The sequence below is a fragment of the Chiloscyllium plagiosum genome, chromosome 7 (genome assembly GCF_004010195.1).
Source record: "Chiloscyllium plagiosum isolate BGI_BamShark_2017 chromosome 7, ASM401019v2, whole genome shotgun sequence".
NCBI classification, from domain to species: domain Eukaryota; kingdom Metazoa; phylum Chordata; class Chondrichthyes; order Orectolobiformes; family Hemiscylliidae; genus Chiloscyllium; species Chiloscyllium plagiosum.
Window position 1 is genome coordinate 76,819,418 of NC_057716.1, and position 13,490 is coordinate 76,832,907.

Genomic DNA, 13,490 nt, shown 5'->3' on the forward strand with positions numbered 1-13,490 from the left:
TCCAGTCCTCTGGTACCAAACCTGTAGACAAAGACGACTCAAATCTCAAAGCCAAACGCTCTGCCATCTCCTCCCTAGCTTCCCAGAGAATCCTCGGATAAATCCCATCTGGCCCAGGGGACTTGTCTACTTTCACTCCTTCTAGAATTGATAACACCTGTTCGTAACTAACCTCGATCCTTTCTAGTCTAATATCTCGTACCTCATTCTTCTCCTCTACAATATTCTCCTTTTCCTGAGTGAAAACCGATGAGAAATGTTCATTAAGCACCTCTCCGATCTCCACAGGGTCCACACTCAACTTCCCACTTCGGTCTTTGATTGGCCCTATTCCTACTCTAATCATCCTTTTATTCCTCACATACCTATAAAAAGCTTTAGGGTTCTCCTTTATTCTATTTGCTAAAGACTAAAAACAGTTTCTATCTTACTGTTGTTAAAATACTGAATGGACTTACAAGCTCTTCGTATTTGCCTGTACCTGTGTTTTTGTTTTGCCACTATTTACCTATTATCAATGCTATTTAACTCTGTGATATGCCCGTATTTCTCTCAAGACAAAGCTTTTCACTGTGCCTCGGTACATGTGACAATAAATTCAATTCAATTCAATGAATTTCTACTGTTTAGCATGAGATTTAATTTAATAAAACCTATTTATTTTTTCAGTTAATAGTTTTTTCAAGAATTAATGTGCATAAATGAGGTACCAGAAAGATACAAATGGATTCTGGACAAAATGTGTTTCCTCTTTCGGTCTAATCTCATACTGTTTGGTAAACAATGCCATTTTTCTTTTCTTGGCTCAAATAATCTGTGACAAGCTTTAACTGCAAACAAATTTATCACATTGAAACTTTATTCTGTATTAAACTTCAGGCTTTAAAGGATTCCTGCAGAGGATTATCCTCCTGAGAACATCGTTGCCAACAGCAGCTTACTAAGATGCCATCGACAAGCTTGAAACTAATATCTGCCAAACAATGCAGTGGATTCCTCTAAATGTTTATTGTTGTGCTCCACTCAGTTGTTATCACCATCTTACATTGTTGGATGCATGCCACCATCAGGACTGCATACATGTGAATGAAGAACATGGAGACAAAATCAGCATAGATAAGCTCAACTATTTAGTCTGCAAAAATGTCATCTCCAAATTCAAAGGCAGTGTGAAAATATTTGGAAAGCAATAAAACAGTAAGAACCCATTAATCATGCGTACCAATGGTTAAATTTAACAATAAACAAAAATGATTGTGAAACCTTGGATAAGGACACACTGTTGAATTCATTACTGTCAGTATAGTTATGTTGTGTTATTTTAAATAAATATTTCCCACTTAATTCCAGCTTTTACCCTTCAATACCCTGACAGCGCACAGAATTCTGACATAAGATAATAGCATTTTTCCTGGCTTAATCCAATAGTGGGCTGACAGCCAAAGTGTTCCATAAAGATCCTTGGATGTTTTGAACATGTCCAGTGTCCTCATACCATAATAGTATATTAGTTGACGTTCCACTTTAACTGGGTAAGCTCTAGAGATCTCAAAAAGCTAACTAAATTAGCTAACAGGAACATAAATTATGTTTTGATTGCAGTAATAGCCATTGTATTAAGTGAACCATGTATTACTAGATTGATTATTACAGAGATATAGACCAATAACATAGCATAGGGCATTTTAATCTCTTGCACCACATAGTGGAAAGGGTCCAGGTTTCACCCTCCTACTCTCAACAAGGCTTTCTGGGTAAAGTGCCTGGCAAAGTTGAAGTGAAAATGACAGAACAGATTTTATTGGCCAACCCAAGAGTATAATTAGCAGATTTTTAGCAGTTTGGCTGGCTATCCTCTTCAGTAGAAATATGGCTTGACCTAAACAGAAGGAAGTAGGCATGAGTGGTAAAGACGGTGAGAGTAAGTGTTAAAAATACAATCAATTGTGGTACACACTGAGGATTCTTGTACAGTGGTAATGTTACTAGACTTTTGATCCAGATGTCTTCACTATTACTCTAGAATGACAGGTTCAAATCCAACCCTGGTGGTTGAAGGAAATTCAATAGCAAATAACTCACCTCTTTGACTCACAAAGCCTGTTCACTATCCACAAATGACACGCCAAAAGTATTTTCAAATAATCTTAATTCGCCTGGATAAGTACAACTCCAATAACACATAAAAGCTGTGGTCAGCTTGGCTGGTAAGGAGCCTACATTAGCGACTCACCTTAAATATAGTCCTAAATTCAGAAAAGGGTATAATAATTTAGGGATTATCCGAGTATAATACTTTTTTAACAACAAATAAAACATAATTAAGTATTAGTAGAAATGGCAGTATGAGCAATATGCTGTTCTTGCATTACATGGGAGTTGGTGGATCCCATTGTGAGTCCCAGTGACCATATCTGCAGCAAGTGTCTGTAACTTGAACTCTGACTCAGAGTTGATGAGCAGGAACCCAAGGTTCAGGCATAGCAGCACATCATGGAAGGCGTGCGTTAACTTAATGCTGTGCTCCAGGTAGTCAAATTTGGCCAATGGTCAGACACAGGAGTGTATGATGACAAGTGAGGCAGGTAAATGGATCCTGTACATATCACTGGAGGAGCCTCAGCTCTTGACCTTGTCTAACAGGTATGCGGTACTTGCTGTCAGTGGTAAGGGATTCTATAATTAGGAGAAATGGCATCCTTCATGAGCATGATCAAGAGTCCTGTGTGGAATGTTGCCTATCTGATGCTAAATTGAAGGACATCTCAAGTTGGCTTGAAAAGGTTACTGGAGATAGAAGGGAGGATCCATTTGTTGTTGTCCATGTTGGAACCAACAACACAGACAAGAGTAGGTAAGAGATCCTGTTGGTGGAATATCAGGAATTAGGAATAAAATTAACAAACAGGACCTAGATGTTGTAACTTCTTGATTACCTGAGCCACATGCAGATTAGCAAAGAGATAAGAAGTTTAGGGAAGTAAACACGTAGCTAAGGAAATGATGCAGGAAAGAGTGTTTCCTTTTGTGGCATAAGAATTGGGTCAAAAGGGAATTGTACCATTGGGACAAGCTCCACATTAATTGGTCTTGGACCAGTATCCTAACGGAAGACTTTAAAATACATAAAAGGTGGTGAGGGCTCAAGAGAGGTTGTTAATGTGTCCAGAACAAGTAATGGAGCAGAGAGTTTGGAAAGGCTCAGGAATCTAACTTCAGGCACAGCCGATAAGGGGGACACCTATGAGAAGGGTGTCAGTCAATGCAGGACTGAGGGTGTTGTACTTAAATGCTTACAGTATACAAAACAAGGTAAATGAGCTTGCAGTGCAGATTGAAATTGAGCGGTACAGTGCTGCGGGCATCAGAGAGTACGGCTGTAAGGGGTTCAGGGCTGGATACTAAATATCCAAGGATACTTGTCCTATCAAAAGTACATGCAGATGGGCAGAGATGGTGGGATTGCCTTGTTTATTAGAAATGAAATTAAATCAATAGCAAGCAGTGATATAAAGTCAGAAAGTGTTGAATCTGTATGAGTAGAGTTGAGGAACCACAAAGGTAAAATCACCCTGATGTATAGGCCTCCTAGCAGTAGTCAGGATGTGGGGAAGAAGATAAAGAAAGAAAAGGCATGAAAGAAAGGCACTATTAGAATAATCATGGGGGACTTCAAATTGCAGGTGGGCTTGGAAAATCAGGTTGGTAGTGGGTCCTTAAGAATCTTGTGGAATGGCCAAGAGTTTATTTTTGGAGTAGCTAGAGGTAGAGCCTTAAGGAACAAGCAATTCTAGATTTGGTGATGTTTAATGAAGTAAACTTGATTGTGGAGCTTAAGGAGAAGGATCTCTGAGGGGGCAGTGACCACAATAGGATAGAATTCACCCTGCAGTTTGAGAGGGAGCTGCTGGAATCAGATAGAATGTTATGACAATGAAGTAAAAGGTAAAACAAATAAATGATGGAGGATCTGACCAGAGCTGATTGGAATGACAGTCTAGCGGAGAAGACAGTGAAGTAGCAATGGTAGAGGTTTCTGAGGTAATTCAGGAGGCACAGCAGAAATTCATCCCAAGGAAGAAGCAACATACTAAGGAGAAGATGAGGCAACCATGCTGACAAGGGAAGTCAGGGACAGCATAAAAGTAAAAGCATATAGTATGGTGAAGATTAGTGTGAAGTCACAGGATTGGGAAGATTTAAAAATCAGCAGAGGACAACTAAAGTAACAATAAGTGGGTAGAAGATGAAATATGAGGGCAAGCTACTTCCTAATATAAAAGAAAATTGGAAGAATTGTTTTTAGATATAGAAAAAGAGAGAGGGGGAAAGAATGGACATTGGAGCACTGGAAAATGGCACCAGAGAAGTAGTAATGGGAAGTAATGGCAGAGGAATTGAAAAGGTACATTGCATTAGTCTTCATGGTGGAAGGTACCGGTAGCATGCCAAAGCTTCATGACAGTCAGGGGCAAAGGAATCGTAGTGGCCATCACTCAGGAGAACGTGCTGTGGAAGCTGAAAGGTGTGAGGTGGATAAATCACCCAGACCTGATAGTCTACACCACAGAGTTCTGAAGGGGATAGATGAGGAGACTGTGGAAGAAATGCTGGTGAGGTTTTAAACACCACTGGCATCAGAGAAAGTCTCAGAGGACTGTAAAATAGCTAATGTAACACTCCTTTTTAAGGAGGTAGGGAGGCAGAAGACAGAAATTATAGGGCAGTTAGCCTGACCTCGGTTGTTAGTAAGATTTTAGAGTCCATTATTAAGGGTGAGATGAGACTGCGGAGAACTTGAAAGTGCATGGTAAAATATGGTGGAGTCAAGGGGGAGTCATGCCTGACAAATCTGTTAGAATACTTTGAGGAGGTAACAAACAAATTAGACAAAGGAGAATCAATGAACATGACCTATTTGGATTTCCAGAAAGCCTTTAACAGAGTGTCACATAGGAGGCTAGTAAACATGTTAAGAGTTCATGGTGTTAGGGGCAAGATATTGGCATGGATAGAAGATTAGCTGACTGGCACAAGGTAGAGAGTGGGATACAGAGGGTTTTTCAGGATGGCAGCTGGTGACTAGTGGAATTCCATAGGGGTCAGTGTTGAGACCACAACTATTCACGTTATATATTACTGATCTGAATGAAGGAACTGAGGGCATTATTTCTAAATTTGCAGATAACACCAAGATAGGTGGAGGGACAGGTATTGTTGAGCAAGTAGGGAGACTGTGGAAGGATTTGGACAGACTAGGAGAGAGGGAAAATAAATAACAGTTGGAATACAATGTGGAAAAGTGTGAGGGTATGCACTTTGTTAGAAATAATAGAGGCATAGACTATTTTCTGAATGGGCCAAGGCTTTGGAAACCTGAAACACAAGGGACTCAGGAGTCATAGTTTAGGATTCTCTTCAGGTTAACATGCAGTTTCTATTGACAGTTAGGAAAGTAAGTGCAATGTTAGCATTCATTTTGAGAGGGCTGGAATACAAGGACAGGGATATATTGTTGAGGCTGTATAAGGCTATGGTCAGACCATATTTAGAATATTGTGAGCAGTTTTGGGCCCCATATCTAAGGAAGGATGTGCTGGATACCTAGAAGGAGTCCATAGCTACACAAAAACAATCTCAAGAACAAAGAGTTTGTCACTCGAACAGCAGTTGAGGCTAGTCTGTACTTTATGGAATTAAGAAGGTTGAGGGGGAGTATTATTGAAACTTATAGAATACTGAGGCCTTGATAGAGTAGAAGCGAAGAAGATATTTCCACTAGTAGGAGTAAAGGGATGACCCTCTAGAACTGAGATGGGGAGGAATTTCTTCAGTAGTGAATCTGTGGAATGCATTGCCACAGAAAGAGGCCAAGTCTTTAAGACAGTGATCAATAGATTCTTTATTAGTAAAGGAATCAAGGGTTATGGGGACAAGGCAGGAGAATGGGCTTGAGAAACTCATTAGCCATGATTTAATGGTGAAGCAGATTTGATAGGCTAAATATCCTATTTCTGATCCTATATCAATGGTTTAACACACAATGTCACCCAGGACAAAACAACATATTTCGTTGGCACCCTATCCACCATGAACACAGTGGTATCACCTTGTACTATCTATAAGATACACTGCTGAAATTAACCAAGGCTCCTTAGCTAGCACATTCCAAACCTGCAAATTCTCTCACCTAGAAGGACAAAAGAAACAGATAGACAAGAACATTGTTATCTGCAAGTTGCCTTCCATGATACTCATTACACTATCTTGGATACACATCCCTACTGCTTCACTGCTGACTGGTCAAAATCTTGGATCTCCCCTCCTAACAGCACTGTGGCTATACCTACACGACATGAACTGCAGCAATCCAAGAAGGTAAATCACCACCACCTTCTCAAGAACAATTAAGGTTGGGCAATAATTGTTCATTTTACAGCAATACCTATCATCCTATGAATGAATAAATGAATGGAAATACAGAAAGACAACAGACCTGACACTCCCAGCATAACCTATGCTCTAAAATTAACACTTAGGGCAAGTATCAACACACTTAAGTTGAAAAGATGGCCAGAAATGAACTTTTGCTGAAAACTCTGGATTGACTTGTTATGAACGCTTGGCTGAGATCCAAGAACTGTGATTGACTAATCTTAGTCACAATTTAGTAGAGTAGTGACTCTTTTGACACTTTTTTGATGTTGTAATCATCTAATCTTTCTGTAGACTATTTTATTTAAATGTCTGCATTTATTTATATAAAACTAAGATAAATTAAGTGGAGTTTAGGTTCTTGTCATCGTTATTGCGAATGGCTGTGCATGAGTGACACTTTTATGAAGATGAGTAGTTTTGTTTCACAGGAATATTTCAGAGCACTGTTGCTCATGTTGAGAGTTTAAGGTACATTTTAGGCATCACCAGATTTATCATTGCCTTTATACAGACAGCAGGCTTGTGTCCGGCCTATTGCCTGTCTCCCTGTCACAAAGGTATCTGGGTGAGCTCCTCAGTGTCAGAGACAGGAGCTTGGAAAATTCCTGAGTCCTGATACAAGTCTACTTGATGAAATCTAGCCTGACCTAACAGTCTCCAATACCAAGTTACGTTTTGCCTTTCAGAAAGAGCTCTTTTAAAAGGCCAGCAAAATTTTATTTTTTTGAGAAGCCTTGGAAAACATGGTTTTGAATTGACTGCAAGTTAAATGACCTAGATAGAACTGTATATTTCAAACTAGGCCTCCAGTCTGAAACTCAGGAGCTATACTAAATTGAATTATCAATTTAATTACATTTCACTGGTGTTGTCCAGGAGATAATGAAGTTTAATTGTTGATTCACTGTAAGAATGTAAATTAGGTGCTGAATCAAACAAAAGTTCAGAACCACAGTGGGAGAAAGTCTATTTCCCGAAGTGCAAATGCCATAAATTGAACATGATTTAGCTTTTATGAAGAGATCACACGATAACAGTGGCCATTTTAGCTTGCCAGCTAAGAATAATACAAAAGGACAAGTAGGCTGCCTAGAGAAATAGAAATAGAAATTCTACCTTCACCGCCTGGAAGAAATAGAGCAGGAGGGACAGGCGGCTAAACACCTCAAAATACCTAGTCATTTCCTGTGGAGTAACTGGGCAACTCAAACTGCTACACTTACAGAATGCGAAGCCAGAAATCTGCTCTTACTCCTAAAATCTGTTTCCTGCTGAATCCACCTGTCCAAGAAGAAATGCCACAGCTATTTAACTAGAGAAGCTATCACAACGAGTAGATCTAACTTTGATGGTTAAGACCATAGGAGAAAGGAACTGAAGTCGGCTATTCAGCCCTTCAAGCCTGCTCCACCATTCAATAGAATCATGGCTGATTGGATACTCCTCACATCACTTTCCTGCCTCTCTCTATAACTCTTTATACCCTACTAATTCGGGTTTTACACGTACACAAGATTAATTTAGAATATCTGGTCAGCATGGATGAGTTGGACCGAAGGGTCTGTTTCAGTTTGTTTCTGTGACTCTGCCTCCTCAGCTCTCTGTGGCAAGGATACAAAGACTCACAACTCTCTGAGAGAAGACGTTTCTTCTCATCGCAGTCTTAATTTGGTGCCCCTTAATTCGGAGACTATGCTCTCTTATTTTAGACTCTCCCATGAGAAGAAATATCCTCTCAGCATTTACTCTGACAAGCCCCTAAAGGATCCCATAAGTTTCAAAAAGGTCACCTGTCATTCGTTTAAACTCCAGCGAGTAGAGACCCAATCTGTTTAATCTTTACTTATACAATAATGCATCTATACTGGAGATCATCCCAGTGAACCTTCTCTGAAATGCCTCCAATGAAATAATATATTTTCTTAAATAAAGGGACCAAAACTGCTCAAAGTACTCCAGTTATGGTCTCACCAGTACCTTGTCCAGTTTCAGTAAGACTTCCCTACACTTATATTCTAAACTGAAATAAGGGCCAACATTCCATTTGCCTTCCAGATTGCCTGCTTTACCTCTGTGCTCAATGTTTGTGTTTTATGTACGAGTATCCCCCAGTCTCTTTATGTTGCTGCTTTCTGCGGTTTTTCTCTATTTAAATAATAGTCTGTTCTTTTGTTCAACCTTCCAAAATGAACAACTTTACATTTGCCCACATTATACTCCTTCTGCAAATGTTTTGCCCACTCACTGAGCCTATCCAGATCTCTCCGCAAACTATTTGTAGCCCTCTTGCAACAGATTTTTCCGCTTATTTTTGTGCCATTCACAAATTTTGGTACAGTACATTCACATTCTACCTCCAACTGATTAACCTCTGTACTTCAGCAAGAAATAATTCAAGCAACATGGCTCATGTTACACTACAGAGCCTTAATGGCACTCAAATATGCTTTCTCTTACCTGTACTTGTTTTAATCTTTTATCTTTATTTTTTAGTTAATACGCTTACCTCTTCATTCTTAAGGAACCTTCAGCAACATTGTAATAATCTAAACTTTAACCTGTTTAAATAACAGCTTGAATGTTTGGCTACTTAAACTGGAATCATACAAATGAAAAACAAACAGTCTAAAGAAGATGTTTTAATTCACAACCCACTGACCATGCTGTGCATGTGCCTGGTTCTTACGATGTATGTTTTCTTTTAGAGTAAAGTAAATGCAACAAAATGGAAAGGCAACATTCAGGTGGTAAAAGAAATATATTAGCAAGCAAAAAAAAATGGGAATTATAGTTTATTGTAGAGGTTCAGCTTCAATAATACCAAAAAACTGATAAGTAAAAATATCTGTAGAGCTGCACAAGGTCATTTCCCAATTTAAATTGGTATAAGTTGTTTGAAGTGAAGCTTTAGGCTTCTTTGACAGGATTTAACCACTTAAAGAGCTGAAACTAAATTACAGAAAATTGATAAAGGAATAGAAATCCAAAGTAATGGAAATTCAGAATAACACATTATATATAGGAGAAAGCATGAGTTTATTGAATGGAGGTTATTCTTATTGAATTTATTCAATGTTTTAAGGTTGTGACTGATTTTTATAATAAAGGAGGAGTTAGACAAAGGGATTGAGAAAAACAACTTGTTCAACTATTTTAAGGCTGAAGGAATCAAGGAGTCAACAAATAAATTGGATTAAAAATGGGTCTGACAATACGGAGAACAGTCATGAATAGCAGCAATTCAAACTGAGCAATTATGGCTATTGAAATCCAGCAGTGAGTAAGTCATGGCAACCAGAATAGTACAACGCCTAGAATAGAAGTCCAAGATAATATTCCAAGAGGCACCACCTGGGCTTCTGCAGCTAGTTCCGATCACTACACCTACAAAAAAAGCTGCAGAACCATTTGAAGGAGGATAGCGACTGATAGTCTAACCACAGGAGAGCCTAGGCTGATTAGACGAAGCAGTGTGACTCAGGTTCTAATATAAAAAAAACTAAAAGAAAGCAATTACTTCTACATTTAAAATTGTGATGGCATCTAATGAAGCAAAAGCTCATTGTGTGAGGCTGGTGCAAGCAACTTTACAACCTCATGAGAAAAAAAACAAGTTTCTTCTCACTTTGAATTGTTCCAATGGGATGAAGTCATACGTCAAACAGTGAAGGCAAATTCTGTGGAATTCTTCTGGGAAGGAAATGCACAAGTTCCTAAATTGGGAGAAAGTGAAAAAAAGGTGACATTTGGACAAAAAGAATAATCAATATCTGGAATAGCAATTCTACACACTGGACTTCAGTGATGATAACCCGTACCATCCTGGTGACTTTTTAAAATTCTGTTCAAAGAGCAAAATAAAAACTCTGAAGGGTCACTCAATCTGAAACATTAACTCTGATTTCTCTCCATGGATGCCTCCAGACCTGCTGACCTTTTCCAGCAATTTATGTCTAGCATATGGATATCCTGACACAATCAGGTTCAATGCTAGGTGTCTATACCATACAGCTTGCCATATGATTCTTTAGAATTACTTAGTTGTTCTCATTTTACAAGATTCAAATAAAACTTGCCAGCCAGCAAACAAAATATTAAATTCAATCACCCTGATGTCCAAGAATTACTTCAGAATTATTTCAATACACTACTGAATGCTTAAAAAGGTTGAAATTTCATCATGGCCCTTTTTAAATTACATAGACATGGATCTATCGGCGATACCAGTTAGGGCCTTTATAAAGCTGTGAGGGCCGTATCTGATGGTTCGGGGACCCTGGAGGGAGGAGGCCTAGTAAATACAGATATAATAACTGTTGCTCCCGTGGACAGGAGCTTTGGTGGAGGTGCAGTGAGTGGAGTTATATCATGTAATTTAATTTAATTCTATTTTATTTAATTCAAGCTTATTTTAATTTGAGTTAAGTAAATATGGGACAATTGTATTGCGTAGAGTAGTAGGTAGTTTATGGTTAACATTACTGTAGTATAATACTGTGAGATCATTTCTGTTTTCCTATATTTTTGTATTTTTATAATTTTTTTCCTTTTGTAAAAGAGTAAAAATTTTTCAACAAATATATATTTTTTAAAAACGTCTAAATCTGATGAAAGCCAAGCTTTCAGGAAAGTGCTTCAGCTGACCATGCAGATACTTCTAGCAAATCATTGCTGCTGGCTAAAGCATGCCTGTCCATCAACATAGGGAGGCAGCCAAGATTATCCTGAATTGTGCAGTTCACATTCACGCTAATAGACTTTCACTTAGACTTAATTTACTGATGAGTGTTACCATGATCAATGATGCAGTCTGTTAAGACTGGGAAGTAGTGTAGAAATATTGTAAAGTCAATTCAAATGGCGACTCCCTATAGTACATATAACTGCATCTCATGATCTGTTGTTTCATTGTTTCCTTCAAAGTAACATCTGTGCGCTTTTATTCCAAGTAAGAAAAAATGCAATGTAATCCACCATTCCTGATGAAGGGCTTATGCCCAAAACATCGACTCTTCTGCTCCTCAGATGCTGCCTAATCTGTTGTGCTTTTCCAATGCCACACTTTGTGACTCTGATCTCCAGTATCTGCAGTCCTCACTTTCTCACATCCACCATTCATGTCTATTAATGAAAATATACGAAGATCTTTGAGAAATGATTTACATTCACAAATGGTGCTTACCAAAAGTACGTCTGGTCATTTGATTTTCCAAAACACAACAGATCAAAGCTCATTCTTGTTTTTACCATATATAAAGGATAATATAAATATGGTTGAAATATGACATTCTTTTTAATTTACAAGAAACTGTGTTATGTGGCACTTTACCAAATCTGGTTTCTTTACTAAATGGAATTTCTAGAGTACCCCAATTTCAATTGTCACTTTACTGACCGGGAAGTATTCACAAGTTAAACAGAAACTGAAGATTCCCCCTCTCACAGCAAGGTGGGCTGTTCTTGTTGCCATTGTAATTTTTAACTTTACCGATATGTGAATTATAAACCCCATGAGTTATCATAGCATCCGATAAACCAGTAAAAGGTTGACTTGAGAATTGTAAGAGTTGAATAAAGCTAAAAATTAACGTGTGGACGTATTGAACAGGATGAAATGAAGAACCGATTGTTGTCTCAATCATAATGTAAAATATCAGGATCAAAAAGAACAATCACTGAAGCTCTGTGCTAGTTCTGAATCAAAGCTGGTGGAGGGTGCTGTACTCTACACACACCTAATTTGAGCAGCTGGACAATGTACGAATAGTTTTCATTGATGCAGTCAGCGCGTGCCGTTATCTCGAGCCCAATGTTCACTGAAAAGGCAAAAAAAAATCACAAAGATAAATGCTATTAACCAAACCATGTGCCTTAATGTTTTAATACCATCATCTCATTAGAAAGTCAGTTGCATCCAGTAAACAAAAATCTGCTAAACATGAAGCTGCAGAAAAATATTGCCAACTCTTTACCAAATTAATTTCTGAACACAGACTATGTTTTGATCAAATTTATATTGTCAACCTGAGAGAACATAAGTGCTAATTAATACAATTTGTAACATGTGGTTGAAATTAAATGTTACAAATTTTCACTTATTTTATTTATAAATTAAATGTTTTGATTTAACATAAAACAAGCATTAGGAAAACCTGCTTCAATGATCACAGGTGGCGTTAGCTTTTGAAATCACATTTTGAAATGTTAATTTCAGGTATGAGAGAATATCACATGGTCATGACTTTGATCTGAATGTTTCATCTTAAATATTATAGTTTAATTTTCACCAAAGGAAGGTCATAGTCACACAGTGAATATGCTTTTGTTGAATGCCTCCAATTTCAACTTGGTTTGGTTGGTAATACTTTCTCCTCTGTATCAGAAGATTCAAAATTCAAACCTTCCACTAGCACTTGGACATGTAAGCTTGCTTGAGATTTCATTGCAGTACTGTTAAGGTTACATCGGCCAAGTGCTGACTGAGAGGAGAAATATTAAAGCAATGTCCAATTTACCTCTCTAGCTAAGGTGCATACCAAATACTGTGGGCACAGTCAGAAGTGCAAGGGCTTCTTCTGATTTTCTAGTTCACATTGTCTCCTCAAACAATGCTACAAGAACCAGATTAATAGCCTCTCTACCTCATATCATAGTTTCAGTACCATTCTGTGGTAAATTAGCTATTGTATATAACAATAAAACGTTAGTGCCTTCATGTTTTTGGTTCTGGGGATATGATGATTTCCTAGATAATTGCAAGTTGTTTCTAATTTCACATCCTATTAGCTTCCCTAATTCATTGCCCTACTTGCATACTGAACTTTTGCACTTCACACATTAGGACAATCAGACCTCTTCATATCTCAGAGCTCTACAATGTCTTACCATTTAGAAACATGCTTCTTTTTATTCTTACGGCCAAAATAGACAACTTCACATTTTTCCATATTATACTCTATTTGCCCATTCATTTAGCCTATCTATATCCATTTGTAGCTGAAAATGTGTTGCTGGAAAAGCGCAGCAGGTCAGGCAGCATCCAGGGAACAGGA

General features: G+C 38.1%; 1 protein-coding gene and 1 long non-coding RNA gene across 2 annotated transcripts in view; both read right to left on the reverse strand.

Moving 5' to 3' along the window:
* Positions 1-13,490, reverse strand: part of LOC122551721 (neurexophilin-2-like) — a 147,610-nt gene that overhangs the window by 62,018 nt on the left and 72,102 nt on the right. The gene's annotated exons all lie outside the window — the stretch shown is intronic.
* LOC122551724 overlaps positions 11,523-13,490 on the reverse strand; it is a 6,941-nt gene continuing 4,973 nt past the window's right edge. Inside the window, exons 2-3 of the long non-coding RNA XR_006312176.1 lie at positions 12,174-12,254; positions 11,523-11,559 (exon numbers count right to left, since the gene is read on the reverse strand). This is a non-coding gene — a long non-coding RNA (uncharacterized LOC122551724). The remainder of the gene's footprint in view (positions 11,560-12,173; positions 12,255-13,490) is intronic.